This window comes from Danio rerio, chromosome 20 (genome assembly GCF_052040795.2).
Source record: "Danio rerio strain M-AB ecotype USA chromosome 20, GRCz13ab, whole genome shotgun sequence".
In the NCBI taxonomy this organism is placed as follows: Eukaryota; Metazoa; Chordata; class Actinopteri; order Cypriniformes; family Danionidae; genus Danio; species Danio rerio.
This window is the reverse complement of record NC_141040.1, coordinates 17,706,439-17,726,752: the sequence shown is the minus strand read 5'-3', so window position 1 is coordinate 17,726,752 and position 20,314 is coordinate 17,706,439. Positions and strand designations below refer to the sequence as shown.

At 40.4% G+C, this 20,314-nt stretch overlaps 1 protein-coding gene and 2 long non-coding RNA genes across 4 annotated transcripts in view; 1 reads left to right on the top strand and 2 right to left on the bottom strand.

The window, feature by feature from the left end:
* LOC147839117 (uncharacterized) overlaps positions 1–20,314 on the bottom strand; it is a 490,241-nt gene that overhangs the window by 291,398 nt on the left and 178,529 nt on the right. The gene's annotated exons all lie outside the window — the stretch shown is intronic.
* ches1 (checkpoint suppressor 1) overlaps positions 1–20,314 on the top strand; it is a 73,116-nt gene that overhangs the window by 9,849 nt on the left and 42,953 nt on the right.
* Positions 987–9,829, bottom strand: LOC147839119 (uncharacterized). Its single transcript, XR_015518269.1, has 3 exons — positions 6,957–9,829; positions 6,535–6,815; positions 987–3,108 (listed from the first exon to the last, which is right to left on the bottom strand). It is a non-coding gene; the product is annotated as an uncharacterized LOC147839119 (long non-coding RNA).

Sequence of the window (20,314 nt, the reverse complement as noted above, 5' to 3'; positions counted from 1 at the left end):
CAATTTTACAGGCTAATAGTTGTACACATAGCATAAACTGTACATATAACAGATTTTTAAATGTCAAACTTAAAAAAAAAGCACAGATACTCAATAACAACAGAATTATACAGCATGTATACAGTATTTGAAATAGTAATAAAGGTGCAGTATCTAAGTTTGACAACCAGTGGTTGAACTAGGTATTACACTCCTGGTTAAAAACACATTTTCACTTGGCCTCAGCTGACGACTTCGCGCAAGCCCAGGTTGGCAGATTTATAATTATATCAGTGATTCATTCATTCATTCATTCATTTTCTTGTCGGCTTAAGCCTAATTTATACTTTTGCGTCAAGTGACCGGCGTAAACCACGGCGCATGCAATACTTCTGCGTGCTGTCTCTGTTGGTCTGCATTAACACTTCTGAAACGCTAGTTGGCAGTGAGGTGTAAATCTTCCTCTGTGTCGAGTTTTTACGCTGCTTTCTTGCGTTTCCTGAACACTTCTGGGATGTACAAGTGGCTCAAACTCGCTCATTTTAAGGCAGGAACTGGCGGACGTGCAGCAACTTTAACTATGAGGTAAACACAAAACAAAACTTTCAATCCGAAGCTCCTTCACGGGACTCCACACTTGTAAACAATCACTCGCGCCATTCGCGTGGCTCTCGGTCCCGCCCAGACTCGTCAGCTCTACCAAGCCGACCAATCACAGAGCTTGCGCTACGCGTTGTTGCGACGTGTAGTTACATTTTTTGAGAGGTGCACTTCAGTGACGCCGATGGCCACTGCGAAGGATACTCCGGCGTTTGACGCAGAAGTATAAATCAGCCTTTAGTCTTTAGTCTACCCTATTCACCGTTACCGCATGTCTTTGGACTGTGAGGGAAACCAGAGCACCCGGAGAAAACCCACGCGATCACAGGGAGAACATGCAAACTCCACACAGAAACGAGAACTGAGCCGAGGTTCGAACCAGTAACCAAGCGACCTTCTTGCTGTGAGGGACAGCACTACCAACTACGCCACTGCGTCGCCCATCAGTGAATTAGCATATACATTTAATAGTATTAAAGAGGTTTTATGTATTAATTAGATTATAATGAATGGCTGCATTTAAATTTGATGTGTTTCGTCTAGTGCAAACAGCCAAATTGCTTATCGCTGCAAATATCATACATCATATCATGTTGTTAGCACACAAAATTACAATGTAACCTGCTCACCTAATGTTTACGTTCATAATAAAATATGCAAGGTACGTATTTTTGCAGTTTTTGTTTTTGCAAATCCGCAATAGGCCACTGTGTGCTTTTTTGCAGTTCCTAATGTGCTTGTGTTGTTCTTTTGTGAACCCACCACGACCAGCCAATTGTCTGACCCACCCTCCTCCTTCACTAAACCCAACCAATTTTTCGAATTGCCTGCCCGCCCACTTACTTGCATAAACCAAGCCGATGGTTTACACAAGCCGTCCAGGAAAAGAAAAGCCTGATCTGATTTCTGATTTTTACCACATTTTTGGATTTTACCACATTCTCACCCTGTTGTTCACTCGTTCGTTTTATTTTTTGGATTTTGTTTTTGTTTTACCTGATTTCTGGAACCGCTCTTCCTCGTACTTGAACCCAGTCGTCGTCATCGTCAACTCCTCTCTGCGTCTTAAGTCTGCCGATGTACACGATGAGCTAACTGGACAAACTGGTTGCGGCGGGAAAGCCCTCCACATGGAGGTAAGCGGTCAGCCGGTAAGCTCCAAAAGGAACAGTATCATACCACCCTGTAGCGTTCGCTTAAAGTTAAATGCAGCCATACGTACCTCCGGTTAGGCTACAGAATTCACAGTCTCCAGAAACGTCTGCGGGACTACGTTTTCAGAATGAACCTGTGTTGGTTTTTTTTTGGAGGTGTAAAATGCAGTTGTTGTTGATGCTGAAATAATAGATTATGCATCCCTAATAAAAATGATGAATATGCATTTAAAATTCACAATAATTTTGATGAATACTAATTCATAATTGAACCATAAAAATACAAGGACATTTAGAAATGTCCATACACCAAGGTCACATCGCATGCATATTGAACCAGAACTCTTTCATGCCATATCACCATTATAACCAGACTCATATTATTGTTTTCATGTGCTTTACAGTTGTCCTAGAATGCATATGAAAGCCGAAACGCTTCATCACTGCATTATTTCTCTCATTTTTTTCCCTTGTCTTTCTGTTCTTCTTTCCTCTCTCGTGCACTGTAAAAGTGTGTGTGTCAGCTCCGTTACAGCAGGGCTCTGGATGATCTCTCACACTCTGCACTTCACAGCAAACCTCGTGGGTCAGAGAACGGCTCCACATTTCACTTTCAAGACATTATATTATTTGAGCTCAAGTGTCACTTCTTGATGTAAAATACCGTCTCCCATTCAACATCCCAGTGCGCGGAGTCAAATATTAGAAAGCCATTCATAGTATCATTTTTTTCTGTTTTTACCATACAGTTTAAAATTAGGGCTGCACGATAATAGAAAAACTGTATTTCTGTGATATATTTTGTGGTTTGAATATCATTTTACATCATTTAAATATCCATAGACTTTAAAAATATTGGGTTTCACACATTTCATGTTGTATCAGCACAAATCAATTAAGTACAAATTTAAGTAAATTAAACATCAGGCATAAGTTGCCCCAAAGAAAGCCATAAGACTTGTGTTGTTTCAGCTCGTTTTAAATAAATAAGTAGCTTGAACAAGCAGCAAAAGTCATTTTTGAGTGTATTTAAGCAGAACATCTGCATAAAACATAACCAATCAAAAGCATAAACGAATACAAGAGAGCAAAGATGCTAATGGAATAAGCAGTTCTTTATGGCAGTTTAATCCAAAGGCCTTTGTGATCTTAAATTGCGAAGATTAAGAGTTTTGGTCTGCCTGAAAATTCACAGGTTCAATGAGATTCCTCTCCTGAAGACATGTACATGCCAATATTGAGTCACAGCCATAGCGCCACCTGCTGACAGTAGGAAATTTAGCTTAACTCTGTGACTTTTCTGTCTTCCAAAGGCCAGGTTTATACTTCTGCTTCAAGTGAACGGCGTGACCCACAGCGCATGTATTGCGCGTTGCTGTGAATTTGTAGTTCCCCTTCGGTTGGGGAACTTCAGTGCCATGAATGGGAGGATTCGGATCAGAAGCCGCTTATCTGGAGAGTATTGAACGGGCCAATGAATGAAATTAATTGGCAGCGTAAGCTTGCGCAGGTGTGCGACTTCTGCAATTATCTCAGCATATAAGCACACCTGAAGCCAGCAGACGCCATCCTTTTCGCTTCAGATCCTTTCTGAGTGAGTCGATGAGGGTTCCTCTTGCTGATCAGCACTTCAGAGCGAACGAGTGTGTCTCCCGGTCCAGAGTGGGTCTTCGCGGTGGCAGACGGTCGAGCTGGGTTACTCCCTTGCCTGCGGTTCTTTGGGTCCGGTCCTCCAGAGCGGTGCGTATAGTTGCAACTTTCCTAAAAGAGCAACACAGTCGTGCAGCACGTCCTTTTCAGGATGGCGCTCCGACTGTGCGTTTCTGGATGCGGGGGTTTCCTGTCTCCGGATGATGGACACGATCACTGCATTGCATGTTTGGGGGTCCAGCATGTTAATGCGGTGCTCGCGGGCGGTTCATGTCGTCATTGCGATGCCATGACCGTTGCACAGCTAAGATCGCGGCTAACTTTCGCAAGAGAGCGAGCCACCCCAGTTGCCTCCTGTTCTAAAAAAGCAGCGGGCGCTCGGGCAGATCTGAGGGTTTCAGCGGGAACTAATCCGCCGCCCACGGGCTCGCGGACCTCTCGCTCCTCACGGCGCTCCATCCAAGCTTCAGGTGGTGAGAGTGATCCGTCTAACCAGATGGTAGCTCTCACACTCGCTGACACCGGAGATCAGATGTCCTCCGCGGCATCGGAGGGTGGGCTTTCACTGTCCGACGAAGATCCGGACCCGCTCGCCCCCTCCGGGCAGGTGAGCGCTGTCAAATCGGATCCTGAAGCGGACATGTTAGCCGTGCTTTCCCGGGCTGCTTCGGCCGTGGGGTTGGAGATGGTTTATCCCCCAGCTCCGCGGCCGGACCGACTAGATGGGTGCTACGTAGAGGACCAGAAGGCGAAGCCTTCGAAGCCTCTCGTCCCCTTCTTCCCGGAAGTGCACAGTAGGCTCACGCAGTCCTGGAGGGCACCTTTCTCTGCCCGTGCTGCGAGTGCCTCCGCCCTCACCGCCCTTGACGGCGGAGCTGCCAGGGGGTATGAGGCGATCCCGTCAGTGGAGCGCGCTATCGCGGTCAATCTTTGTCCGCGCGGCACCTCTACGTGGCGGGGTTTGCCCCGCCTCCCGTCCAAAGCCTGTAGGTTGTCTGCCTCCCTCGGAGCCAGAGCTTATAAGGCTGCGGGCCAGGCTGCTTCTGCTTTGCACGCGATGGCCACCTACCAGCGCTACCAAGCGCAGGCGCTGGCCGAGCTGCACGAGGGCGGGTCCAACCCAAGCTTATTACATGAGCTGCGCACCGCGACCGACTATGCTCTTCGGACTACTAAGTCTGCCGCGTGTGCGCTGGGGAGGACGATGTCCACACTTGTGGTTCAGGAACGCCACCTCTGGCTAAACCTGGCCGATATGCGCGACGTTGACAAAGTTCGCTTTCTTGACTCGCCCATATCCCAGGCTGGCCTGTTCGGCGACACCGTCGGTGAATTCACCCAGGAATTCAAGGCGGTGAAAGAGCAGTTGGATGCGATGGGCAATGTCATCTATCGGCGTGGCCGTAAGCCCGCTCCGCCCGCCGAGCCATCCACCTCCGCTGTTCCTCGCCGAGGGCGCCCGCCAACGAGTGTTGCCCCGCCCCCGCCTGCGCCTCCGGCCAAGCGGGCGCGGCGTTCACCTCGAAAGCAGGCAGCCCCTCCTGCCCAGGGCGCCGTTAAGTCCGGTAAACGGACCGCGAAGCGTCCCTGAGACAGGCCATCCGGAGAAGAGGAAACTTGCTCTTTCCCCGCTGGAGGGCGGGGCCCCGATAACAACGGTACTTTTCAGTGCCACCAAAACATCAGTAAAAGAGCACTTTTTCCCTTCCCCGGATGTGACTGCACGAGTTCTGCCAGTCCGGGACGCGCTGCCTTCCGGCTCGCAGACTAGCACTACGTGCTTCGCCAGTGGCTCACGAGCGCTGGGGGGACGGTCTCCCTTCCCTCAGCCCTCCAGCCCCCTCTCCGGAGTCAGGGTGCGGAGCCAGAGCGAATCGCTCTCCTCCAGCTTTTCCGCGGGACCCTCGTGCTTCCCGGATCAGCACACCCACTCCGCGCTGCCCCACCGCTGGTACGTCAGCGATTGTAGCGATGACTCCATTAGCAAGGGCTCTGCCTGCCTGGTTAGCGCGGGCCAGCCCCTCGCGGTGGCTCATACGCACAATCAGACTCGGTTACGCGATTCAGTTCGCGAAACGGCCCCCCAAGTTTACGGGCGTGTATTTCTCCACAAGGTCCTCCCCTTCGGGCTCTCTCTGTCTCCGCGGGTCTTCACCAAACTCGCGGAGGGTGCCCTAGCGCCCCTTCGGCTCGCGGGCATTCGCATACTCAGTTATCTCGACGACTGGCTGATTTTAGCCCACTCGCGGGAGCAATTGATTATGCACAGGGACGAGGTGCTTCGACATCTACGCCTACTGGGGCTTCAGGTCAACTGAGAAAAGAGCAAACTCGCCCCCGTGCAGAGGATTTCTTTTCTCGGGATGGAGCTGGACTCGATCACCATGGTAGCGCACCTCTCCGAGGAACGCGCTCGCCTGTTGCTGAACTGTCTGAGGGAGCTCGACAGCAAACTAGTGGTCCCACTGAAGTTCTTTCAGAGGCTCCTGGGGCATATGGCATCCGCAGCCGCCGTCACGCCGCTCGGGTTGCTCCATATGAGACCACTTCAGCACTGGCTTCACGAATCCCTATCGGGATTGCACGCTTCCCAACGTACTGTCGTATTTCCTAGAATTATCTAGATGCTCACGACTTCCCAAAAAAATATATCTAAATCCGTAAAACTTCTGTTGAAGTAGGATAAATTAGGGCCAGGGACACGTTGGAGGACCGCGCCCCCCATGATGTGGGTGCGTCACGCTTGCTTGACTATCTCCTCATCGGGGGTGTTGGTAAGGTGCAGTCATTGTGGCGCTTTCCATATTCTCCCATTCATGGCACTGAAGTTCCCCAACCGAAGGGGAACGTTCGAGGTTACAGAAGTAACCCTTCGTTCCCCGAGGAGGGGAACGGAAGTGCCATATTCCGTCGCCATAATGACTGTCCCTTAGCTGTTTGAAAGTCTCTTCAGCTTAAAAGGATGGCGTCTGCTGGCTTCAGGTGTGCTTATATGCTGAGATAATTGCAGATGTCGCACACCTGCGCAAGCTTACGCTGCCAATTAATTTCATTCATTGGCCCGTTCAATACTCTCCAGATAAGCGGCTTCTGATCCGAATCCTCCCATTCATGGCACTTCCGTTCCCCTCCTCGGGGAACGAAGGGTTACTTCTGTAACCTCGAACGTTTTGTGCGCTGTTTGGGTTGCTCTGCAATAACATTTCCGAAACACTAGCTGGCAGTAGGTTTTAAATAATAAAATAAATTAAATAATGAAATGTACAATAGCATTATGTACAGTAGTCAACATTTGAATCAAAACCTTTTATCAAAGTTGTCTTAAACTATTCAACACTCATTCTTGTCTTATCTCTCATCTTGCCTTACAAATACTTCACTCAATTGGGCCTTATAAACTGCTCACTAACATCTACACAAATTATGAATTAACTATTTGCTGATGCTTAATAAATGATTTATAGTGTGTAGTTATTATAAAGTGTTACCAAAAATTTGTTGTTAAATCGTTTGATAAATATATATATATTTTTTAATACAACTAATTTCGGTAACCCTTTATTATAACTACACACTATAAATCATTTAAATATACAGTTAAAGTCTTAGAATTATTAGCCGCCCTGTTTATTTTTCCCCTAATGGAAATTTTTTTTCAACACATTTCTAAACATAATAATTTTAATGACTAAGGTCGTCACAGTGGAATGAACCACCATGTATTTTGGCATATGTTTTACACCGCGGATTCCTTTCTGGGAAACCCCCATACACTCTCATTCACACACTCGCACGCATTTATACACACTTATGGTGCAGTTGGGGGTGGAAACTCCACACAGAAATTCCAACTGGCCTCAAACCAGCAACATTCTTGCTGTGAAGCGACAGTGCTAACCACTGAGCTACAGTGCCACCCCACATTAAATATGTCTATTTTGTAATGTTTTTAAGGTGAATTTTAGGGTTAACCTTTAATGTTTGTTAAAAACCTCATCTGCTTTCCAGACAAAACACTTTCTACCTCAAATAAACTCAAAACTCCTGGTATCCAATCCACCCTGACCTGCGAAGCGCCAGTCTTCCAGCTTCACTGATGTCTGTTTTGCTGATCTGCGTTTATCTGCTGCTTTTCTCCGTCTCTCAGCGCTCGTCCCTCTGCTCCGCCGCATCTCTCCTCTCTGTCGGTCTGCTCTGGTCTTGTGCGTGGGCCTGTTTTTTTGGCAACGCAAAGGGGAAAAAATACCTTCCTGTATGATGTCAGGCCTTAAACAACAGAAGAGCGTCTGAGAGAAACAGCTAAACTCACTCCTGACCAACAACAGCAGGAATGAGGATCAGCGTCCGCTGGCTTCATACCTTAAAGAGACCGTCCACCCCAAAATGATCATTCTGTCACCATTTAGATCATTCAAACTAATCTGGATAAATCCTACTTGGATTTAGCATTTATATACAGTTGAAGTCAAAATTATTTGCCCCCTATGATTTTTATTTCTTTTTCAAATATTTCTCAAATTATGTTTAACAAAGCAAGGAATTCTACACAGTATGTCTGATAATATTTTTTTTTCTTCTTCTTTGTTTTATTTAGGCTAGAATAAAAACATTTTTTAATAATTTTATTTTTAAATGCTTCTTTTTTTCAATAGGCTTCAGAACAAAGAATTGTAATACAATGACTTGGTTAACTAACCAAATGAAGCCTTTAAATGTCACTTTAAGCTGAATACTAGTGTATTGAAAATATCTAGTCAAATATTATTAACTGTCATCATGGCAAAGATTAAATAAATCAGTTATTAGAAAGGAGTAATTAAAACCGTTATGTTTAGAGATGTGTTGAAAAATATATAGGGGCTAATAATTCAGGAGGGCTAAAGAATTGTGTCGTTTAAGCCCATTTTAAACAAGTAGTTTGAACGGACTGCAAACATATTTTTAATTTAAAATGACAAACTGAGGTGATTTTGCTGCAAGTAACAAAAGTATAAAGTTCACAACATAGTTATTTTAGTAAACAAAGACTAAAACTATCCAAAAAAACAACAAGAAAACGTTATCTGAAAGAAAATAAAAATACCCAATAGATGAAAAACTAAGACTAAACGAAACTAACCGCAGTCACTGAAATACCAAAATAAAATAGTAATTGGCAAGAGACATTGAGTTTTTTTGTGGTCCAAACCTTTGACCACCTTCTCCTCCATAATGCACCGGCTCCTTACGGCTCCTACAGCAGTTAGTGGCCTTGCAGGAGGATGACCCATGTTGCCCTTCCGGGCTGAGCGTGGTTGGATTCCGTGGAATAAAACCCGGCCACCAGGTGCTTGCATACGAGCCCCAACCTCAGGCCTGGCTCCAGGGTGGAGCCCCAGCTGCGCTATACCGTGCGACGTCATGGTCCTTGATCTTTTTTTTGCTCATAAAGGGTTTATGAACCGAGCTTAGTCTGACCTGTCACCTAAGACCTTTTGCTTTGGGAGACCCTACCAAGAACATTAGCCCCAAAAACATAGCTATTAGGATCACTCAGGCACATAAACCCCTCCACCCGATAAGGTGGCTGTTCATGGAGGAATAAATGGGGTTTTGTTCACGAGTGAGTGAAGGATGGAACGTAAGTTTGACCGCGGATTGGTGCAGCAGTAATGCAGTCAATGTATCTGACCGTTGTGGTAAAGAAGGAGCTGAGCCAAAAGGCAAAACTCTCGATTTACAGGTCAATCTACGTTCCTACTCTCCCCTATGGTCATGAGCTTTATGTCATGACCGAAAAGACTAAATCTCGGATACAAGTGGCCGAAATGAGTTTACTTTGCAGGGTGGACCCTTATAGATGGGGTGAGGAGCTCTGTCACCCGGGAGGAGCTCAGAGTAGAGCTGCTGCTCCTCCACATTGAGAGAAGTCAGCTGAGGTGGCTCGGAATCTGTTTTGGATGCCTCAAGGACACAAATCTAAGGAGGTGTTCCAATGCAAGAGACCCCAGGGAAGACCCAGGGTATATCTCTCGGCTGGCCAGGGAACGTCTCAGGGATACACCCCGAGGAGCTGGGGGTGTGTCAGGGGAGAGGGAAGTCTGTGGTTCTCTCCGAGACTGCTGCGCCTGCAACCTGACCCCGGAAAAGTGGGGGAAAAAAGAATGAATGAATAAATGAAAAACATAATTTTTAGAGTTAATATGCACTCTTTCTGTGGTGAAAATCTGATTTGCAGAGAAACACCAGTCTGATCTCACCAGGAAACGTGACTATTTTACATTTTTGTCAGATTAGTGGCTAATTCACACAAATTCTTATGAGTTTAGTCTTACGAACAAACGTACGATTTTAAAAAGGAGGCGTGGCACCAAACCCCAACCCTAAACCCAACTATCATTGGGGGATGAACAAATTAAACAAAACTGTATGAATTATGTTGTACAAATTCATACAATTTAGCCACTAAAAAAAAAAAAAAAAAGGTTATGAATTGCTGTAAGATTGTGTTAGAAACAAAAGTAGATGTGCTTTTTTTTACAAACACATTTTCATAATTTGTCAAAATGTAAACTAGTTATGTTTATCTACATCCATGATCTTTAATATGAAGAAGTTTGTCCAAAATCTTTGTTGTTTTATTTGTTGCAGATTGTTTTGTTTTGGGTTCAATGTTTTCATCCATCACAGTGATTAATCTATTTAAACTGGCTATAATATTGTTGTGTGGAATGCAGCAAGTTCAGAGTCAGTAGTGAACAGAAAAGATTGACTTTAATGTGTGATATGACCAAACGCTCATCATAAATGGCTGTCAAGAAATTTTCCTCAAGTCAAAATGAATGGAGGCTTATATAGTGGTTTGAGGGGTGGCTGGTCATCTGAGAATTGGCCTCTGAGTCTGAATGACCATCTGCGATCATTATCGCGCATCTAGTTTTCTTCATCTGACGTCTTACTAAAGCTTTTACAGAAACATGCACACACTGATAAATGTAGTATGACCTCAGCCAGCTGCTTTTGTGCTTATTATGAATAATGAATAAGTATTGTGAAGCTGGAGCAAAAACAGACTTGCAGGAAAGTTCTTTTGAGTTTTGGGCCTGATTATAGCAGATAGTGAAAGACATCACTCGTTAAACACTGCTTGAAGAAGACTTGAAGATGTGCTAGCAGCCGATTAGCACTGGTTGGAATGTAGTGTAGTTTGTATATGGAGAAGTTGATAGTTGTGGCTTGTTTTGTATGGGAATTGGTTTGTTTGGTGTGGAGATTGTGTAATACAGTGGTTCCCAACCTGGGGTCCGCGCCCCCCCAAGGGGGGCGCCAGAGTTCACAAGGGGGGCGCGGGAGAGGATAAGTGTTGAGGTAGAAAAAGGCATAAAAATGCTCCACTATTATATAGGGCTTTGCAATTAATAAAAAATCCGATTTCGATTTCGGCTTCAAACGATTATAAAAAACCATCGAGATAAATGATTATTGCATCATATACCGCCACTTTTCAGTTGTACACGTGTTGCTCTTAAAAGCGCGAAAGAGCGCGTACTTGTGTGTGTGTGTGTGTGTGTGTGTGTGTGCAGCACGCACAAGCAGTCAGAAGCATATGCGGCCGGTCAGCATTCGTTCTCATTCACACACTGAGGAGCAGAGGAGCGCAGACATCTAAAGTCATCTTAACGTGAGCGCTTTAATGGTCAAATAGGTGTCAAAACGCGGTGGTTAGTGATTATTCATATTAACCCTCATTTGTGTAATAAACAAACGAGTTGAGGATCAAAAGACGTGAAAGAGAACCATTAAAGAGACAGGGCGCTATAATCCTTCTGCTGCCTGTTTTTATCATTATTAATCAAACAACGAGAAAACCCTCGCTGCTCTTGACTGAAGGACTGCTGTAGCTAAAGTGTTTTTCTTACAGTGAAGATGCTTAAAGCACAGTTTGTTTAATATTTTTATTCTATTGTATTTATTTCTCTTTCCTTTTCAGGGTGGAAAATAACTGTATGTATACACTTGAAGTCAGAATTATTAGCCCTCTTGAATATTAGCAACCCTTTTCCTCCCCAATTTCTGTTTCATGGAAATATATTTTTAACTTATTTCTGAACATAATAGTTTTGATATCTCGTTTCTAATTACTGATTTCTTTTATCTTTGCTATGATTACAGCACATAATATTTGACTAGATATTTCTCAAAATACAAGTATTCAGATTAAAGTGCAATTCAAAGGCTTAGTGTAATTAGGCAAGTCATTGTATGACAGTAGTTTCTTCTGCAGACAATCAAAAATATGTATTGCTTAAGAGGGCTAATAATATTGACCTTAAATTGGTTTCAAAATATTTAAACCTGTCTTTATTCTAGCTAAAATAAAACAAATAGAAGAAAAAATATTTTAGGAAATACTGTTAAAATTCCTTGCTCTGTTAAACATAATTTGGGAAATATTTATAAAAAAAAATCTCAGGAGCACTAATAATTTTGACTTCAACTGATAATCGTTTTGAATAATCGTGATTACAATTATGACCAAAATAATCGTGATTATGATTTTTCCCAAAATCGAGCAGCCCTACTGTTATACAGTATATGTATTTTTAAGTACAAAAAAATCTAATCACATGCTTAAAATTCCAACATAATAGTAAAAATAATTAAAATAAATAACTTTAAATAATTATTTAAATTTTGCTCGCTCACGCAATGTGCTTGTCAACGTGTTGTAAAGGCAAAATCAAAACAAAAATGGCAGAGAAACGTAAATGCAGTGATTCTTCAGAGGCGAAGAAAAAGATATACATATATATATATATATATATATATATATATATATATATATATATATATATATATATATATATATATATATATATATATATACATACATATATATATACACAGTACATATATATATACACAGTACATATATATATACACAGTACATATGTGTGTGTGTGCGTGTGTATTTATATGGTGGGGGGGCTCCAATGTTTGTATATGTTCATGTGGGGGGGCCCCAAAGAAAAAGGTTGGGAACCACTGGTGTAATATATGACACATTACCACTGGATCTGGTTTGTATATTTGTTTTTGTGTTTTTAAGACTTTTTTTAAACTTTGTGTTAAATAACAAGAGACCTTTTATTATTGTAAATAAATACGTAAGTACTATATATAGGATGTGTGTGTCTGTGTTCAGTAAATGAATGTTTCTATAAATGATTATTTATTATTAATAAAACGGGAAACATTTTAGTTTAAGTAACAATTCTCATTAATAACTTGTGGCTTATAAGCTTCCTATTATCAAGATATTGGCTGTTTATTAGTACTTATTCTATTACTATTATTCTATTACTTATTCTTATATATTCTGCATGATCTTATTCTACATCCCTAATCCTACACAATAAACCCAACTACTACCTTTAATAACTATTAATAAACTGCAAGTTAAGATTTCATTGGCAAATCAGGAATTAGGGCACTATTATAAAAGTCATTTTAAATAAAGTGTTACAATAATTCCTTGTATTTGCATTATTATTGATGAAATTATATTAGTTAAAATTCATCCCAAATAAATGTTTTAATTATATTTTGTTAATAATTACATGCATTTAGTAACAGAAAGATACAGATTTTGTTTTAATTAACTAGAAATTTAATTTACGAGGTGTGTGTGTGTGTGTGTGTGTGTGTGTGTGTGTGTGTGTGTGTGTGTGTGTGTGTGTGTGTGTGTGTGAAATAGTTAAAGGTGTCAAGTTTTTGACTCTTCTAAAACATAAAAATACCATATAATGTTTGCAGATATTTAGAAACATGCTAAGTGAACATTTTTGTTTATCTAAAAAACAATTCTGAAGAAATTCTGAAGCTTTAAAGATGCGTGTTACTTGTCAGAACATCTGTCTTTGTTTTGGTCTCTTTAACTCAGCCTATGCCAGTTTAATCTATTATATTGCAGCACCCCAGGTTGCCTTGGTAAAAAACTGTGTACTTCATTCATTCATTCAGTCAGTCAGTCAGGAAGGCTCTCAAAGAATGCGTCCATGACCAAAATCGATCCCCAGTGGAGAGTAGCAGTCTCTGAAGTGAGATGCAGATTCAGAGTTTTACGAGGTGGTTATTAACAAATAATATAAATATTACGAACATAAACTGGTGAGCAGGCTACATTTGTAATTTTTTTTCCTAACAACACACTAGGTGACGAAATTTGCAGTGATAAGAAATTTGGCTGTTTGCACCAGACGAAACGCATTGGAAATTGAAATCACAGCCATTCAGAAGCACAGAATAGTGCACTTACTGCACTCCAACAAAATGGTAAGGTTTATAATCTAATTAATACTTATTAAACCTATTTAACATTGGTTAATGTAGATGCTGAATCACTGATTTGTGTTGACTTGCACTAAGTCACAGTTCTAACGTTTATTTTTAAACAGTTTATTTTAGTTTTAAGATCTGAGGTGAACTATCTGCTTGATTGACAGAGACAACATAACTAAAGAGAGCAGCAAATAGCAGCATGAGTGGTGTAGCTCGTAAAGCGCATGGCAACATGTTTTGACACGATAGATCATGAACCTGGTTCGAATACAGCATCTGATGAACTTATTATTCTTGCTCCCCCCACTACATATCAGATTTTGCCTACTCTTCATCATGAGGAAGACAAGTAGGGATCATTAATAAGTGTGTGTATTATGTTAAGCGTATTTAAGCATCACATAATATTTGCACATTTATTGAATGGAAATGTTTCTGATTCACATATGCAAATTCATCTTCAGATGGTGCTTTATAGCAATCTGCATACAGTCGATCGCTCCGATTACATTGGGAAAACTGGCGATCGCTGCAAATTGCGCTTTAATGTTATCTTTGGCTGGTCAACTGCATGGTATGGAAACCTTATAAACCTGCAAGACATGCGGATGATCCCGTCTTATAAAGCTGCCATTGCACGGCTCAAAGATACTTTGTAGTGTGCATTTAACATAATTGTCTCTAGGAGTCGCCAATTTAAATAAAACAAACACGCACAAGAAATGCACATACGCCAGACATGAAGTTGGCGTGGACCAATTCACATTTTCACGTTAATTTCATCATTGGTAAATCCAAACCTGAGCGTGAAATCTGGCATAGTCAAAGTTATCGTGCGTACGCAGTGTTGATACATGAGGCCCCAGGTGTTGTTAGGAAAATACTCATTTTAATATGGAAAATATTTCTTCTATCGCGTGCCTTTTCTTTTTTTAAAACACGACTTAAATCAGCCTTTAGGCTCAATAGACAGATAGCACACTCCTGTAAGTGTTGTCAATCTGGCAACCTGCGCTTATGTGTGTTTTAAACCAGGTGTGCAATACCTAGTTCAACCACTAGGTGTCACACTTAAGTACGGCACCTTTAATGTACTGTATGTGCAATAAAATAAAGCGTGCACATATTTTTATTTTTACATTTATTACGTAGGTAAAAATGAGTTAGTTTGACTGTTTTCTAGCAACTAAATAATTTTGAATACCATTGCATGAAATGTTGCATTTAGGATATTTAAAAGTAACTAATTTACACACATCATTGCATTTCTGTAAATGTTGGCTCTAAAATCCCTTTTTCTATTGACTATTTCTACGACATTTCCAGAATTTACACTTTTTATGTAGTTGTTGTTGTTGTTGTTGTTGTTGTTGTTTTTTTTTTAAATTTTTTTTATTAGTCTAGTAATTAATCATTTTGCAGATGCTTTTAGCTAAAGTGATTTCCAGTGCACTTAACGCAATCCCTCTGGACAATGGTGACAGGTCATGGGTCGCACTCAAGGTTAAGAGGTCGCCTACATCCAGCACTCACACTCACTTGGCATATCCATTATAAAAGAATAAAGTAGCTTTTTCTGCGATGGCCACTGAGAACTATATGGCAGGTTTCCGATCACTTGAACCCTCAGATTAAGGTGAACGCTAACATACAGTTTTCTGGACACTCCAGCTGCTTGATCTTGATCTCAGTACTGGACTCTTTCTTGGGCACAATGAAGGGTCAGGTGTTCCTGAAGCTGTGCTTGAAGAGCTCTTCTCACCGTGATGATGACTGTGAAGTGAAGAGCAGGAGGTTTGGAGCTGACTGCTCTCATTCATGCATTAAAGAATGTCTGTGGCCCTCAATTTCTTAGATATGACTGAAGAACAGGACAGCAATCTCAAGCTGACATGTTTTTTTTCCATGTCATCATCTTGATTATAGTTCATTGTTGGATGTAGGAAAATGTAGTTTTGATGGAGATACTCAAGGAGACTTTTATACATTTTTAAGCTCTATAAAAATACTTTACTGATTCAAAATGTACACACAGCAAACAAATCCCGGCATTATTTGAATGTAAGTTATGTAATAAAGTATAAGTGGAAAATAATTCTTTGTCCAGAAAACTTATCAGTCTATTTTGATATAAATTTTCTTTTTTCATTTCTTTTTTACCCAAATTTTTACATTTTAATACAATTTAGTTTTTTTAAGATTCTTTAACAAAACATATAATATGTCTGTAATGCCCCTTATGTGGAAAATGGAGAAAATAGGTATGATTGCAGTTTATGATTACTAAATGAAAATTGAAATTTTAGTGTCAAAGAGGCTCAAACAGTCAGCCTAAAACAGGCTAACAATCCATCGTAAAATAGCGGTAACTGTCAAAATGTTGGTCAGTTAATTTATATAGTACATTATATTACAGCCAATCACTTAAAACAGATGACAACTCGCATATTGGCGCCACAATTCGCACCTTCTTTACATACCTGGTTGTAGCTTTTTTTACATTGTCACAAACAAAATGGTTTGTAGAGCAAGCGGTTTGATTGTTTGCTGCTGTTTATTATTTCTAGACATTTCCTCTATAGGCAAATTAATCAAAAGTTCTAAAACAATGGCAGAAAAGGTCTTACTTCCACATTGCGGAATAAGGTCAAGGCTGTCTTGTCTCTTTGAGTGTTAAATAATTCTGCATTTATATACAGTACATTGCTCCAAGAAAACCTCAGCAGACATGAGACTGATCTGCTGATACTGCTGCTAAACAGACATTTAACCAGGGTGTCCAAGGGTCTTAAAAAGTATTAAAAGCTGAAAAATCAATTATGACACAATTAAGGCCCTTAAGAGCTATTTTAAAAGTCTTAATGCCGTTTTTACAAGGTCTTAAATTTTCTTCAAGCGTTGTCCAAAGTTTTTGGGCCAAAAAAAAAAAGCATAAATATATTTGTTTTCCTTGATTGGTTTGGGCCGGGTGCATGTGGCCAAGCCTCTCAGTCCAGGTGATGTTCAATTGGTGGCCTGTGGGGGAATTTGTTCCTTCCCTACAAATAGTGTGACCAAGAGATCAAAAATAAATTTAGTTCAGTCGAAAAATGGCCACTTTAGTTATAAAGTGACGTGTGTTTGTTTAATACAGCACGAGCTGCAGTTAAGAGCGTAAGCCACCTGACATTAAGCAAGTGAGTGGCCAGAGCAAGCGAAAACATTTGGATACTTAAGCTCAAAGGCTTCTCAATGCTTCATTTCTGTTGAACGGAACGAAACTAAACAAAGTTATGCCACCTTTGCGCTAGTTTAAAGTTTCGAGCTTATAGCTACATCAGCGCTAATACGCACGCACACTGGATTATCTATAGCAGCGGGCCGTTCACATATTGCGTCTTTTTCGCATGCAAGTTCGTTACTTCTAATATTAGAATATATACCATTATGCATGCGCACGCGGAGCGATGCGCTCACGCCTTTGACACATTGAGTAGAAAACATCTCATGGCGAGTGATGTGAGTTGTGCATTGCTTTCAGTGCAATGTAAACAAAAGATATGCTAAACGAATTATAACAAATTAATAAAATGATTATGTATGAACACAGATGTCAACAACAGTTCATTTAAATACTTACCTAATATGAAGCTTAAATGTACATAAGATGTGATAACCGGGATTATTCTTCAGAATCGTACAACCAGAAGCTATAATTGTTGCATCCATAATTGTTATGTAGTTCAAAACATAACACATGATTGTGTCTGAATGTAGAAGAAACCTACTTAAGCAATACACTGCTTTTGTTGTGCTTTGAAATACAACATTAATGTTTGTAAAAAAAAAAAAAAAAAAACCCTTCAAAATACAATATAATAACATTTTAATGAAGAAAAATACAACGTGGGTGTCTTAAGGAACACAAATACAGCATATGGGCTCTTATATGCTGTTGTGTCATCACTCATTTTGCAAATCATATCTCTCCGGCCCCTGATTTGGGATGCTTTTCATGAACTGGCCCCCATGACAAACTGAATAGCCCTGCCAAAGAGCAAAACAGGCAGCAACTTGGTATAATGCAAGTTTGCATACTCCTGGTTGGAGAAAGACGAGTTTAAACAGTGGCTAAAACCTGTCACTGAAAACAACAGCGTGATTTATTTTTTCAAGGTTTGCTTCATCTGAGTTCTGTTGTTCTGGTTGTACTCTATTTATTTATTTAACTACAGCTGTTTATTAGCAACTGTTTATTAAGTTACTAACTAGATAACGATTAGAAATTGGTCTAATCGATGAGATCTTAAAATATTCTGAGATGGTCTTTAAAAGTCTTAAAAAGTTATTGAAATTACCTTTAGGATTTCTGCATATACCCCGTTAACTGACTAAGAAACTTTGCAAGTACATGTCAACTTACACTAACTCTGACCCCAGCCCTAACAGTCTACTTATAATCTGATGAGAATTAGATGGGATGTTAATGCAATGTAACTTAAATTCAACAAACAGACCATCAAAATAAAGTGTGACCCAGTAAATAACTGGCAATCTGCTGTCGTTAAAGTTAATGTAAATCTTACAAGAAATTAACCTTGTTTAACACCGCACCATGACCAATATCCTTCTCATATCATGTTTTTTTTATTATTCATCCTACTATTTGCAATTTAAAAACTCTAGATAGTGTATACTGAAGTAGGCAGTGGATTGAAACGCTCCCGATTCTGCACTTTTAAGGGATGCAAACAGGATTATTTGAACAAACTGACAGGACAACGACACCTGGGACTGCGCTCGAAGTTTGATGAACAGCAGAAGTGTGTGGTTGCTGGAGTTCGACGGATCACAAAGGGCACGTTCGATGAATATGAATCTGCCGCTGGACTGTCTCCGTCTCATCTTCCTTCTGTCTTCTGTGCACTCAGATCGGTGCTTTCTCCCTAGAGCCCATGTCTAATCATGGCACCATCATCCCTCAGTCACGTTACGCTGGCAGGGCCTGTCAGACGGCACTCGGTGGAGGACGCGCTGACTTTCAGATGCCGCTAATGACTGGAGGATGTGCTTTTCTCTCGGCCCGGATGGTCAAGGGCTAGGAGATACTCCGTTGGAAACTCTAGGGTGCTGGTGTGACCTGTGGGGATGAACTTCAGGCTGGTGGCGAGCAGCCTGTCCTGCTGTTTGCTGGAGATAAGTGCTGCTGATGCCACCAGCTTCAAGACTATGTGGGGAATGCTTTTTAAGCACTGGCTGTTTTGGTTTCTGAAGGACCTAGACTTAAACTTTAGAGCTGGACTTGTTTTAATGACTATGTTTTAAACCTCTTTAATGACATTATTAAATGGGACAGAAGTAATTGACAGAGCAAATTATTCCAAGTAAATATTTTTTCATGATGCTTGGAAAATATGGGACGTTATTGTTAAGTATTGCAACAATACAACATTTTACGCAGAGATGTTCTATTTTATTATTATTATTTTTTTTATGCGATGATCATTATTAAAGTAAGCAGGTTTTAGATCTTTTTCTTATTTTTTAAATTCAATAACCTATTTCAGGCTACAAAAACAATCAATGTGCAAACATTTAGGGCCCTATCATACACTCTGTGCAATAAGGCACAAAACGAGTTTGGCGTCTTGATTTGATTTGTTGCCATTTTCAGACTAGTGCAACTGTTTTTTTAATAGCTAATCCATTTGCGCTACTTTGTTGATTCATGGATGTGCTGGTCTTTAAAGATGTTTTAAAGTGCATTGTTAGTGCATTTTAAGGAACTGAAATAGACTGTGCCGTTGACCAACTGAAAGCAGGTCTAAACTCCAGTGCAGAGTGCGTTAGTTTTGCACCTATGTGGTCCAAATGTTTACACATTGCTTAATACACACAGGATGTACAGCAGAACACTAATATCTTTACATATAAAAAAAAATTAAGGATTAAAATGTTATAAAATTTGTTATTTTCTACATAAATATAAAAACTCCTGCCTCCATGCATCATGTCAGGGCACTTTTATTTGTTTATTCATGACAATTTGCATTTGTACAACATTATTATAAGCAGTATTATTTATTATAAGTACATTTATATTTGTTTTAATAAAAACTAGTTTAGATTTGTCCACCTGTCGGGTTTTGGAGACGTCTGCATCACTATATGGGGCATAAGAATAGGACGCGTGTTTGAATCATTGTTCTAAATATTATTCAGGGGTTTTTTTCTGTTAAAAGAATAGATGTCAATGGATACCGATAGCCAACCTTTTTTAAAATATCTTCTCTAGTGTTCAGTGGAAAAAAAGAAACTCACAAAGGTGTTGGAGACATGAGGGAGAGTAAATGTTAAGTACATTTTTATTTTTGGGTGAACTATCCCATTAAGTACTCGTCTCAAATTGGTTTTGCATCTAAAAGAAAACTCAAATATTCATAGTCATACTTGTATATTAGTAATCATAAGTATTATAAGATATATACTTATAATATGTAGCATAAGTTATATATCAATAAGTCATATATTTTTGCTAGGTTTTTAATACTAAAATTAGGTGTAATCAAAGGCCATTTTAGTGTTATATCATTATATCTTAAGTTTGGTGAATATTTAGGGGAATTTTTTAA